The sequence below is a fragment of the Aethalodelphis obliquidens genome, unplaced genomic scaffold, assembly GCF_003676395.1.
Source record: "Aethalodelphis obliquidens isolate GAN/ISIS:26980383/991018 unplaced genomic scaffold, ASM367639v1 scaffold54, whole genome shotgun sequence".
In the NCBI taxonomy this organism is placed as follows: Eukaryota; Metazoa; Chordata; class Mammalia; order Artiodactyla; family Delphinidae; genus Aethalodelphis; species Aethalodelphis obliquidens.
Genome location: NW_020837998.1, coordinates 11,088,847 through 11,102,972, shown reverse-complemented (window position 1 = coordinate 11,102,972; position 14,126 = coordinate 11,088,847). Strand labels below are relative to the sequence as shown.

The 14,126-nt window shown below is 36.5% G+C and overlaps 1 long non-coding RNA gene across 1 annotated transcript in view; it reads left to right on the top strand.

Moving 5' to 3' along the window:
* LOC113609063 (uncharacterized) overlaps window positions 1-11,719 on the top strand; it is a 33,707-nt gene extending 21,988 nt beyond the window's left edge. Inside the window, exons 4-6 of the long non-coding RNA XR_003428490.1 lie at window positions 5,197-5,232; window positions 6,333-6,353; window positions 11,084-11,719. This is a non-coding gene — a long non-coding RNA (uncharacterized LOC113609063). The remainder of the gene's footprint in view (window positions 1-5,196; window positions 5,233-6,332; window positions 6,354-11,083) is intronic.
* The last annotated feature ends 2,407 nt before the right edge of the window (window positions 11,720-14,126 follow it).

Below are 14,126 nucleotides of genomic sequence, written 5' to 3'. Positions count from 1 at the left end.
TGGAGGGGTGTGGGCATATATTTTTTGTCCCATCCAGGACACTTTGAGAGAGAAAGGGGCATTACTAAAAATTATTCCAAAACAATAGGCATAAATGGGATCATTCTGGGAAAAGTGGAATCATTTGTCAATCTAATATTACTTCACACTTTTATATCACTTTTTTTAAAAAAAGAAACTTTAATTTTGGGACTAGTTTTAGATTCACAGCAAAACGGAACAGAAGGTACCAAGAGTTCCCTTTTACCCTCTGACCCTACACTCACAAGCTCTCTCATTAACAGCATGTATTACATTTGTTACAATTGATGCACCTACATTGACACACTATTATCACTCCAAGTCCACAGTTTACACCAGGGTTCACTCTTGGTGTTGTACATTCTATGTATAAATATATAATGTCATGTATCTATCATTATAGTATCATACAGAATAGTTTCACTTCCCTGAAAATCCTCTGTGCTTTGCCTATCCATACTTCCCTCCTCTCTAAAACCAGGCAACCACTAATAATTTTACTGTCTTCATAATTTTTGTCTTTTCTAGAATGTCAGAGTTGGAATCATAAAGTATGTATGTAGTCTTTTCAGATTGTGTTCTTTCACTTAATATGCATTTCAATTTCTTCCATGTCTTTTCATGGCTTGTTAGCATATTTCTTTTTAGCTCTGAATAATATTCCATTATCTGGATGTACCACAGTTTGTTTTTTAATCCATTCACCTACTGAAGCATATCTTAGTTGCTTCCAAATTTTGACAATTATGAATAAAGCTGCTACAAACATCTGAGTGCAGGTTTTTGGGTGGAATATATTTTCAGTTCATTTGGGTAGATACCAGGGAGTGTGATTGCTGGATCACATGGTAAGAATATGTTTGCTTTTGTAAGAAACTGCCAAACTGTCTTCCAAAGTGGCTATACCATTTTGCATTACCATTAGCAATGAATGAGAGCTGCTTCACATCCTCACCAGCATTTAGTGTTGTCAGTGTTTTGAGTTTAGGGCACTCTAACAGATGTGTAGTGATAGCTTGTTCTTTTAATTTGCAATTCTCTAATGACATATAATGTTGAACATCTTTTCATATGCTTACATGCCATCTCTATATCTTCTTTGGTGACATGTCTGTTTGGATTTCTGACCTTTTTTTTTTTTTGGTATGCGGGCCTCTCACTGTTGTGGCCTCTCCCGTTGCGGAGCACAGGCTCCGGATGCTCAGGCTCAGCGACCATGGCTCACGGGCCCAGCCGCTCCGTGGCATGTGGGATCTTCCCAGACTGGGGCATGAACCCATGTCCCCTGAATGGGCAGGCAGACTCTCAACCACTGCGCCACCAGGGAAGCCCTCTGACCATTTTTAAATGAAGTTGTTCATCCTCCTCACTGATGAGTTTTAAGAGTTCTCTGAAATTTTGATACAAGTCCTTTATGAGATGTGTCTTTTGCAAACATTTTCTTCCAGCCTGTGGCTTTTCTTATCATTGTCTTGAAGTTTTCTTTTGTAGGTCAGAAGATTTTAATTTTAATGAAGTCTAGTTTATCAATTATTTATTTCATGTATCACACCATAGATGTGTCTAAAAAGTCATTGTCATACACAAGGTTATCTAAGTTTTCTCCTACATTATCCTTTAGGGATTTTATAGTTTTGCATTTTACCTTAATGGCTATAAGCCTTTTTGAAATACTTTTCTGAAGGGTGCAAGACCTGTGTCTACATTCATTTTTTTTGCATGTAGATGACCAGTTCTTCCAGCCAGCACCATTTATTAAAAAGATTATTTGTTTCATTGTATTGCCTTTGCTCATTTATCAAAGATCAGTTAACTATACTTATGTGGGTTTATTTCTGGCCTCTCTATTCTATTCCATTGATCTATTTGTCTATTCTTTCACCAATATCTCATTGCCTTCATGACTATAGGTTTGGAGTAAGTCTTGAACTTAGGTAGCATTAGTCCTCCAACATGCTCTTCAACACTGAGTTGACTATTCTGGGTCTTTTGCTTCTCCGTATAACTTTAGAATTATTTTGTCAATATCCACAAAATAACTTGGGCTTTTTATTGCAATTGTATTGAATCTATAGATCAAATTGGAAAGAACTGACATCTTGACAGAGTTTTCCTATTCATGAACATGGATTATTTTTCCATTTCTTGAATAATTCTTCTTTGACATCTTTCATTAGAGTTTGTAGTTTTCCTCATATAAACCTTCTACATATTTTTTTTAGATTTATACCTAAGTAGTTCATTTTTCTTGGTAGCTAATGTAAATGATAATGTGTTTTTAATTTTAAATTCCACCTGTTCATCTGGCATATAGGAAAAAAATTGACTTTTTTTCAGGAGGTTTTTTTTGTCAATTCTTTTGGATTTTCTACATAGACAAGCATGTCATCTGTGAATAAAGAGAGTTTTATTTCTTCTTTCCAAATCTCTATACATTTTATTTCCTTTTCTTGCCTTGTTACATTAGCTAGGACTTCCAGTATGATTTGAAAAGGAGTGGTAACAGAGGACATCCTTGCCTTATTCCTGATCTTAGTGGGAATGTTTCAAGCTCCTTGGCATTAAGTGTGATGTTAGCTATAGAATTTTTTGTAGATCTTCTTTATCAAGTTGAAGAAACTCCCCTCTATTCATAGTTTACTGAGATCTTTTATCATGCATGAGTGTTGGATTCTGTCAAATGCTTTTTCTGCAACTATTGATATGATCATGTGAGTTTTCTTCTTTAGCCTGTTAATATGATGGATTATATTGATTGATTTTTGAATGTTATACCAGTTTTATATACCTGTGATTATACCACTTGGTCATGATAAATAAGTATTTTTAGATTTTATTTGCTAATATTTTGTTGAGAATTTTTACATTTATGTTATAAGAGATATTGGCCTATAGTTTTCTTTTTTGTAATGTCTTTGTTATGGTATTAGGGTGATGCTGGCCTCATAGAATGACTCAGGAAATAGTCCCTCTCTTCTATCATCTGGAAGACATTGTAGAGAATTGATATAATTTATTCATTAATGTTTGTAGAATTCTCCACTGAACCTGCCTGAGCCTGGTGCTTTCTGTTTTGAAAGGTTATTAATTACTGATTCAATTTCTTTAACAGATATAGGCAAAATCAGATTGTCTTTTTTCTTGCGTGAGTTTTGGCAGATCATGGCTTTCAAAGAATTGGTCCATTTCATCTAGGTTATCAAATTTGTTGGCATAAAAGTTGTTTATAATATTCCTTTATTATCCTTTTATTATCCATGGGATCTGTAGCAATGTCCTCTCTGTCATTATTATATTAATAATTTGTGGTTTTCTATTTTTTTCTAGTTAGCCTGGCTAGAGGCTTCTTGATTTTATTGATTTTTTCAAAGAACCAGCTTTTGGTTTTGTCAATTTTCTTTATTGATTTCCTGTTTTTTTATTTCATTGATTTCTGCTTTGATTGTTATTATTTATTTTTTTTCTGCTTTGGATTTAATTTGCTCTTTTTTTCTAGTTTACCAAGGTATGTTGTAGTTTCCCCAGCTATGTTAAGCACTGTTAAAACCCCAGCAGATTAGGCTCCTGTAAAATAGTTTTTCCTGAGGGCAGACCTTGATAAGAACAGAATGCTCTGGTGTATTTCAAAATAGTTTTCCCCTCCCTCTTCAGGAAGTCTGAGGGGATTTCTGACCACTATTGATGGTCAGAACCTGGTAGAGCTCCTGAACTCACAAAAATATGGGGGCTCTCTGACTGGGTCTTTAAGAGAGTTTAACATTCAGAGTTGTCCACACTGAGCCTCCAGCAATTCATCAGTTACTGTTCAGGTTTTCCTACCCAGGCACTCGTTCCCATGGCTGTTTCTCTGCTGGTAGGTTTCTGTTCTGGTAAATTGTGATTCTTTGTATCCACCTGTCTGCCTCTACAATTTTGGCAACAGTGGTTTGCTCTTTGACCTCACTTCTCTGCCTGATTGAAAAAGAGGAGTTGATTTTTCATTTTGCTCAGGTTTTTACTTCTCATTAGGATAGAGTGGTAACTTCTAAGCTTCTTATATGCCAGACTGGAAACTGGAAGTCTGGATAATACTTTTGTTTCCATTTTCAAAGCTCTTTCAAGTGGAATCTCTGGTTGGCTCCATTGTGCTATGCTATGAATTGAGCTAAACCTTGTAACCAGCACTTAGCATCTGAGGAAAGATAATTCAGTAGAAGGCACAGATTCTTTTCTTACACAGTGAACGTTATCTCCTGAAACTGTGGAATAGGAAACTCATAGCTTTTATGGAGAAACCTCTTGCAGTCTCCAGAGGTTTTGCAAATGATTCACAGGTGTAGCTGGTTTGAGGAAACAGATGTGCTCTTGAAGAATTGTGTGCAAATTGAATTTTTGTTAATTGAAACTTATTTAGAATTCATTTTAGGAGAGGTAACTGTTTAAAGTAGCCCTTTGGTGAATTCTTTTGTGAAATGAATAATTGCTCCTTAATTCGTCTTTTTTAAAAATGGAAATTTTTATATGTGACACTTTCTTAAAGCTATGAACCAATTCTAGGCCTGTGTAGGAAGCATAGAATACTTGTGGCTCTTGGTAACAATACAACTCATTTTTCTATAATTAAAGAAAATGCTGTATATAAATAGCTGAATATATCCTATATGCAGTGTTATGTTTAGAAACAGAAGTAGCCTAGAACTATGATCTTGAAGAACAGCAGCAATTTGAAGTAAAATAAACTGGGTGTTTGGTCAACATTGACTAATGTAGTATTAATAATATAGTTTCAAGTGACACTGCACTGGTGATTCAAATTCTATAAATCTAGTATAAGGCCCAAGGATGTGGATTTTTAACAAAAAAAATCTGCTCTGCCTAGTAGTCACTGGCTACCTGTGGGTATTTAAATTTAAATTAATTAAAATTAAATTCAGTTCCTCTGTAGCACTAGTCATATTTCAAGTGCTCAATAACCACATGTGGCCAGTGGCTACCATATTGGATAGAACAGATTATAAAACATTTTCATCATCTTGAAATGTTCTATTCAACAGTACTGCAATGATTCTAATAACAGGCAATGTTGGGAAACATTGGTTTAATTACAAGAAGACTCTCCTTAGAGTCAGGACCCTAAGATTATAGGCTCTACCAGAGAAGTAACTTTCTGTGATATTAGTTTATTTGTTGTTACAGGTGCCATTGGGAGCCATTCTGCTGAAAATTAAAAAGGTCTGTCTCTTTCTCAATGTTATCCTTTATCATATGGATAATAATTTCATGCTTCTGCCTTATAGATATTACTACAAAATGAAGAGTGGTTTTCATTGACCACAAATGAAAATCAGTTTCATTACTTTCAGAGGCACACCTCAAAGATTACATGAGCACCCATATAATTTCGGAAGAGGGTGCAAATATAATTGATAAATTCCAAGTCAAGTAATAAATATTGGCTGGTGATATTTTCCTAGGATAAATTTAGTAGAAGACAGGAAATGTGTTATTGGATTCATATGTTGTATTAAAAGATATTATAGAACCTGAGAAAGTGCTCAGTATTTATAGCTCAGAACTTTGTTTCTTAGATAAACTGGTATCCCTCCTTTCCCTCTATTATAGATAAATGAGTTGAAACATAAAAGCCTCTGATCTAACTTCTCTGTGCCTCAGTTTCTCTATAAAGTAGGGATAATAATAGTTCCCACTTCATTTGTGTGTTGTGAAGATTAAATAATACATGATAAGCACTTGGAACAGCACTACCTACACAGGACTTAATACATTTTAGCCATTACTCTTTTTATTGTTCTCATCAACTACATCACAGAGTTAATCACATACCTGGGAATAGGACTGACCTTGCTAGCATTTTAGTCCTTCTGTCTGTATCATGTTGTTTTCAAATACAATCTGCCACGTTCCACTATGTTACTTGACTCATATAGAGTGCCTGGGATCTGGGCTATATTTGGGAAAAGAGGAGCTGCTTAGAAAATCCATTCTTGTCCTGTGCTGACTTTTTGTTTTCCAAATCAGTCTACCTAAATCTTAAGAGAACCTGAGAACACTGGAGACCCAGGATTGGACCAGGCCTTGGGACTCTGAAGGAATTAGAGCCTTATCAAATAGTCAAAATATTTATCTATTTTGAAAAAATATATATTTAAAGCACTGCTTTTTCTTTTTATTTATTTTTTTTATTGGAGTATAGTTGATTTACAATGTTGCATTAGTAGGACTGCTTATTTGCAGTAAATATTTAGATAGGCAATGACAAACTCATATGGATAATAATTTCTTCTTCTTCATTTTTTCTTCTTTTAGTGCAGTCTGCTGATGATCCCTGACAGGTAGGACTATAAACAAAATGTCACTTTCCTGGTTCAAGTATTTACCAGACATTTCAGTGTTTCTGACAAGGATTACATCTTCAGTATGGTTAGTCTTTGACTTGTTTTCCAAGTCTCCAGCTAGTACTTGGTCTTGCGCTTGCATTTTATGGTCATCTTCCTTGGTGAGGTCAGATTCTGACAGGATGCGTATTTTTCACTCTATAGTATATAAATTTACACAGCACCCTATCTGGCGGGAAAGAAGTATGTGTTGTTATGGGTTTAACACGTAAAACTTTGTGAAGAGTCAAGCTCTTCAAATCCAGACTGGCACAGAGTCTACCACCAGACTGCCAGTAAAATAGATGAAAACCAAAGGAAAATAACCACATTTTAGAGTAGATTGTAATTTAGTCATTGAATATGTTCTGAATAACCTCCCAAAAAACTATTTGGTGAGAAATATGAAAGACTGCTTTGTTTCAAACATCTCTCATCTCCTATGGTGTCAGAACTAAAGACCTTGATTTTTCATGTTCCCTGGGAGTCGCTTCCAACTCATCACTTAACTGATCTTATGGTCCCCTTTCCACCCACCTCACTCACCACATGGGCTTTCCCTACTGCTTTTCATGCCTCTCTTCTATTCCTTCAAAAAGTGCACATGTCATTGCTTGCTCTGTTAAGTCTTTGTGTCTCCTCTGTCCAAGCCAGTTACTGAGGAACTAAGTCAACTGGGTATGTGAAAGAGGGGACACAGACTTTTTCCTAAGCTTTCCTCCAGGCTCTCCCCCCACCTCTTTAGAGTTTTACCAGTAATAGCTTAGTTGGAAATCTCGGCTTTCCTTCCTTCGTTGTGAGCAAGTTAGAATTGTGTGTGTTTGCCTATCTAGCATCATCTTGTCTCAGGCTGAAACAAGGGAAAGCGTTTTAAAGGGGTCCATGTAGATGGTAAGGTTGAAATAAATTTCTAGGCCCAAGATAGAGCCGCTTCTGCCTGGGGAACCATGTCAAGAAACCAAAACTTAGATAACTTTCCTGTCCTTGTAAATGTTCCACTTGACCAAAAATCCAGTAAATTCAGTAAACCAAGCCCTAAATGCCAAGCTAACTCTGGGCCTTCTCATTCCAAACAAGGTTGAGTCTGTGGCCCCAGCCAATCAGATATTTTGTATTTGCCCCTTCCTTATTCTTTATCCTATAAAATCTTTCTGCCTTCTACCCCATTTTGCAGCTCTCCACAGGAGACGGTCCACTTCATGAAGTGTTAAAGTTTGTATTGTATCACCTACATTGTCTTTTTTAATCATTTTTTAACATTATTCACCAAAGAAAGTTAAATTTAAATCCACTCTATTACCTGTAGTATTCCCAAACTGGGCTTGAGAGGAGAATTACTTGGAAGCTTGTTAATAATACAGATACTTGGACCCCATTCCAGAATCAGAATCTGTAGAGTGGGGCTTTAATTTTCTTCAAAGTGTCCCAGATGGACTTGATTGTGAATGGACCAACATTTGAGAACTCACTGATGCTTACCTTCTAGATCCCCTCTCCAAATATTGTGGTTGTAGGAGAGAAAGTCCTGGGCTGACTATCAACACTTCTGAGTGCTGATACTCCCCTGGGTCAGCACAGGTAATTGAGAGTTGATCTATTAACTTTTGAAAATTATCATAGAAGAACATGAAAGGCCCCAAGCAAGAAAGGAAGATGGGATTCTTGCCTAACAGGAGATTTGTTTGTATCTTTTACAGTTTATCAATGAAAAAAAGGAAGGAAAAATACCTGTTTAATGCAACAGCAGAACAGTCACAACCACATAGATGATGAAAACAGGTTGCTATTGTTCTTAGCCAAATTCAGATGGCTTTTACCTTATAACTACTTAGATCATTTTACATTTTTCTTGCCTTCTCTTTAACTCATCAAGCAGGCATTGGGGAAGTTTGCCTGTATATTACATCTGCATTAAAAGCATTGCTCTTATCATGTACTGTTAAAAGATAATTTTCATAAAAAAGGTAAAATCATGACTCTCACACAGATATAAAACAACCATGTGTTAATGATTTTATTTATTTTATTTAAGTTATTAATGAGGGAACTTGGCAGCTTTTACAACAGGTCCAAACACAGACATATTTCTAGATCTTAAACATTGACTATTGGACTTGCAAATGGAAGCAAATTGGCTTCTGGCTTTTTTATTTTTATTTTTTATTTTTTGGTGAGGGGCCTCCCTCTTTCCTCCTTGGGATAGAGGTCATTTCCATGTTCATAGAGGAGAATCATTTGCATTATTGTCATCAGTTCTTTACAACATACAGAATTATAAAATACCTCAAAATTGATGAAAGACTAGAAACAGATAAACTGGAATAGTGTGCCCTAAACAATGCATAGTTTTCCACTGAAGCACAAATGTTTCCCTATGCTACTGAATATGTGATAGCTCCCTATTGCTATTAAATATTAACTTTCCTCCTTGACTTTCAAATCTCTCCTTAACCTTATTTGCTTTAGGCTGTTCCCTTGATTTGTCATGTCCTGTTTTCTGACTTCCAATTTTGAAAAAATGACCTATTTTTAGATGAATTTAATTTGATTATAAAATTAGTGCATATTCATTTTGGAAATTTTGTAAAATACAAAGGAAGAATGTAAAGAAGGGAACAAAAATTATCAGTAACCCTATAGCATTTGGAGGAGGAGTTACACTATAACACAATTAATGGTCAAGGGAGTTTGAAGAGTTTTTAACCTATTGTTCCACGGCTCTCAACCCTTAATTTGCTAATGGTTCTATCTACCTACCAGTTGAAGACTTCTGCCCTTGCTGTGGCCTGGATTTCAGAAAGTCAGCTCCTGTCAATTCAGTCTGCCTTTTTTTCACTCCCGTCAATATTTCTCCCATGCAGACTCAGTCCCTGTGCTCCATCCTAACTGAGAAGAACAACCCTCTTTCTTCTAAAGCCACCAATCAGTGGCATTCCTATGTGCCTCTCTATGAAACTGTAGCTGAGTTCCTACATAAAGACTATCAAAGGCATTTGGGAAATTAAGAACTTTGAACCAGCTTTTTTTTTTTTTTTTCCCATTTGCTTTGGTTTGGAAAGAGTATGTCAATGCAGGGTGAAACGTTCCAGGGACGGGGGGTGGGGGGTTAGGAGGCGTTTACATCAATCTATCCTTGATGCTCAAAGTCCTATACTATATCCAGTATGTCTCCATTACCCTAAGGTGCAGGCTGCTAGTTGATGCCATGATCTTTAATCTTCAGAGCTAGAACATTAAAGATACCAAGGGCCAGCCGCCTTCCTACACTCACTTCTTCAAGACTTTCAGTGTTCAGCTCAATAGTAACAATGCTGGAGAGATACAACACCACATCCCCCACCCCCCATCCTCAAATTCAGGGGCCAATGGCACATTGATTACCAACACATGAGCATACTCATGAAACACATGCTTGGCCCTTGTTGGTTGTCATATATGTGTGTTCACGTTAAACATTTAGCCACCAACTCCCTGAAAATGAAAGCCTTGATTTGTAATATTTGCCAATTTCCATGGTATAAATACTCCCACCATGGCTGACTTTAATCTACTGGCATGATGTCACTGAACATGGAGTTGGGAAGAGATTGTGCTCAATAGGTTATCACAAGGCGGGAGGGACCACAACACTGCCTCCCACACCCCAACCTCCACGGAGAGCTCTTTGCATGGAGGACACTCAGCCAGAGACAACTTCAGAGAGAGTCATGCTAACAGCAGCTGGCTGAGGATGATATCACCAAATGACTCACAAGCCTTTTGTGGCTAGCTGAGCCTTAAGTCATCACAACCCCTGTCCTTCCTTCTGTCATTAAACTTGGTCTTAGGTCATCTAGTACAGGTAGTCTAGCCCAGGTATATGATGATTCAAGTGATCCAGAGCCAGTCTCCCTCCACACCACTCACAAAATGAATTTGATTTCTGCTTTATAGTAAACACAGTTTGGATAGGAAAATTCCATTCCAAGGGGAACCCTGTGTTCTGGGGTCCTCTGAAATTACATTATCTATTCCCAGCATTTATTCCTGGCATAAAAACCCAATATCAGGATTCAAATTTTTTTATTAAGGGCCTGGTGGGCATATAGCCATGGGCTTACCATGTAAGCCCAGAGAGAGATTTTACTAAGCTGTTTTTTTTTTTTACAGCTCTATAAAAGTATAATTTTTAAACCATAAAATTCACTCATTTTAAGTGTAAAATTCAATGTATTTTTGTTTTTATTTGGTTTTGTTTTTACTACATTTACAGAGTTGTGCAACTATTACCACAATCTAATTTTAGGCCATTTTTATCACTTCAGTTAGAAACCCCATACCCATAAGCAGTCAATCCCCATTCCCACTACCTTCCCTCCTCAGTCCTAAGCAATCACTTCCTGTCTCTATAGATTAGCCTATTCTGGACATTTGATATGAATGCAATCATATAATATGTGGCCTTTTGCATCTGGCTTCTTTCACCTATCATAATGTTTTTAAGCTTCATCCATGTTGTAGCATGTATCATTACTTCATTTTGTTGCTGAATAATATTCCATTTTATAGATACATCCTATTTTATCTATCCATTCAGAAGTTGATGAACATTTGAGTTTTTTCCACTCTTTGGCTATTGTGAATAATGTCACTATGAACATTTGTGTACAAGTGTTTGAGTGGACTTATTTTTGTTTCATTTCTCTTAGGTATATCCCAAGATACCTAGGACTGAAATTGTTAGGTCTTAAGCTGCTTTTATACCTATCTGAGCCAAGACCAAGAGTACCTGCAGACTGATCTCAGAAAATGGTACAAACACCATGTGGATGATGTGGCCTCATCAATATCAGACTCTCAATCCCCTCTCCCTCCATCCGTCTATATCCCTGTACTAACCCCTCCTTTCTCATTGTGTTTCTCCTGGCCATCGAAGCAAGGGTTTTTACACCTCCATAATCTCACACCTGGCACTCATTTTAGAGTCTGCTATATTTCCTTGTAGAGACTGGTGCATTTTGTTTTTGTTTTTTTTTCCCCTTTTCTATATTTTCCCTGCCCTAATTTACATTATTCTAAATAAACTGAGCCTACCATATTCCATAGAGTGGGTGGTGACAAGATTCTATCCTAAGTTATCTTCCTGAAGGGTCTCTTAGATTTAAGGAGTCTTAGGGAAAAGGTGGAGGAGGGACAGCCAGCAGCTACTGAAGGTACTTCCTCTGCCCTGGCCTTAGTTGTCTCTGGGGCAAGTGTCTGTCTTACTCTTTTTCTACTCTAAGAATAATGAATTTTATTGACTTTTAAAGAAGATTCACTGCTGAAATAATAAATCTTTATGAACACAGTATAAATAGTTTTGTATTATCCTTTTTATTGACTTAACAATAGAACATAAGTATTTTTCAATCAAATAAGTCTTCAAAAACATAATTTCAATAGCCATATCTTATTCCTACATATTGCTATACTATAATTTATTTAACCATTTCTCTCTTTGGGAGGCATTCAGGATTTTTCACTGTTTTAAGGTGTATTAAGACATATTTTGCCGCATTTTAAGTTCCTTTGGCTAGATTATCTTTAGTGGATTTGCCGGGTCAAAGGGTGTGAATATTTTTAAAGTTTGTATTACTGACTCAAAAGTCAGATTTAACTCTTTGTCTACCATGAAGCCTTCTCTAGCCACTGTAGAGCTGTGAGTCCCTTCTTTCTCTAAACCAATTGCACTTGAACAACTATGTATTACTACATAAGGATTTCATTTATTTTTCCCTAATTATTTGTTTTCTTTTTCTCTTTCTTTCTTTCTTTTTTTTTGATTAATGGTTAGACTTTAAACTCCACAAGAATGGAACCCATACCCTTTACTTTATTTGAATTCTTCACCAAATTTTGTCTCAATCGCATGAAAAACAGGAATAGTATTCTCAATTTCTCAGAAAAACAAGGATTTCAAAGGACAAGTGGCACTCTTCTAAACACAGGAATTAGGAATTTGTTGACATTATAATTCATTTGAGTCTGCTCTGTTAACCTTTTAAGTTTGATAACCCTGTTTCTTCAATTACTAGATCTGCATATTCTAATAACCCTCAAAAATCTTAGATTTTATGTTATAACCACTTCTTTTTTGGCCTATGACCTGTTGTACTTAAATTGGTAGAACAGATCTAGCTAATCCTTCCTGCAGTTAAAATGTACACCCTTCCTAACATTCTGAGTTCTTTCCATTAACCCTAAGAAAGGGTCAAAAGAATGGACAATAGATTAAGACCCATAGTTACTGCAGTCCTTGATTTCCTAAATATTCAAACATGAGATTATTTTTTCAGTCAAGCATAATAGGGCAGAGACCTAGAAATTAGAGAATGTGAGCTTTAGTCCCAATTATGCACTGAGTGTGTGAACATTGGAATGTCACTTAGCCTCTCTGGGCCTCAGTATCTTTACCTGTTGTGATAGGCAGAATAGCTGTCCCCAAAGATGCCCACATCCTAATTTTCTGAGCCTGTGAAAATGTTAGGTTACATGGCAAAGGGTGCTTTGCAGATGTGGTTAAGTGTTTTAAGGTGGGAAGAGTATCCTGGATTAACTAGCTGGTTCTAATATAATCACAAAGGTTCTTAAAAGTGGAAGGAGGCAGGAGAAGAAAATCAGAGGGAGATGTGACTTTGAAAATGGAGGAAGAAGCCATAAGCCAAGGAATGCAGTCCATGTCTAGAAGCTAGAATAAGCAAGGAAATGGATTCTCCCCTTGATTCTCCAGAAAGAAACACAGCCCTACCAACTCCTTGATTTTAGTCCATTGAGACTCATTTCAGACTTCTGACCTACAGAACTATAAGATACTAAGTTTATGTTGTTTTAAGCCCCTAAATTTATAGTAATTTGTTACAGCAGCAATAGAAAACTAATATAGCTATAAGGGAACGGGGTGGATGATAAAATTTGCAGCAGGCCTGTCAGATGTGAATCATATAATTTCACATATCTTATAGTAGTGCTTAGATACCTATGAAAAGGAACAAGGCAGTCATTATTAGAAATACTTGAATTATTCCCCAAACACGTGAAACGGTATTTAATATCCAAGTGTACTAAAGGAAAATAAAGGGCTATAAAAATGCTTACATTTAGTAGGTGATTACTTGATAATATTATTTATACTCCTTAGCTTATAGATGATGAAATTGAGGCCAAGGGTAGTTCAACAACTTGTCCAGGATTACAAAGGTGAAGACAGGATTCAAACCTAGGCAGCATGACTCCAAAACCCAAGCTCACTATGCTCACCTCACTATACTGCCTTCTAGGACTAGTGTATGTGTGTGATAATAGGGAAGCTCTTAGTGAGGAACAAGGCCTGGAAGATTCATTGGGGCCCCTGGTCCTTGGAAATTTTTAAGGTCTCCAAAGTCACTATCCTACCAATCCTCTTCTTACAGATTTTTTACCAATTGAGAAATGTACAAAGGATTCAGATGGGAATCAAAATATCACCTGTAATGCTTATAAATCTGCCTGGCTTTACCTTGCAGTAACAATTCGGCCTTCCAACACCCCTGAATGGAACTGACTTTCTCACCAAACAGCAGAACCAAGAAGCCAGACATTTCTCCACATTCCACCAATCAGATGAGATGCTCCTCACTCCATGAAGAGGGAAAGGAATTCCTATCAGAAAAGTATATTTCTGGTACTCATCCAACTTGTTCTAGAAAAGTGTTATGATTCTACAAATCCTCTCTT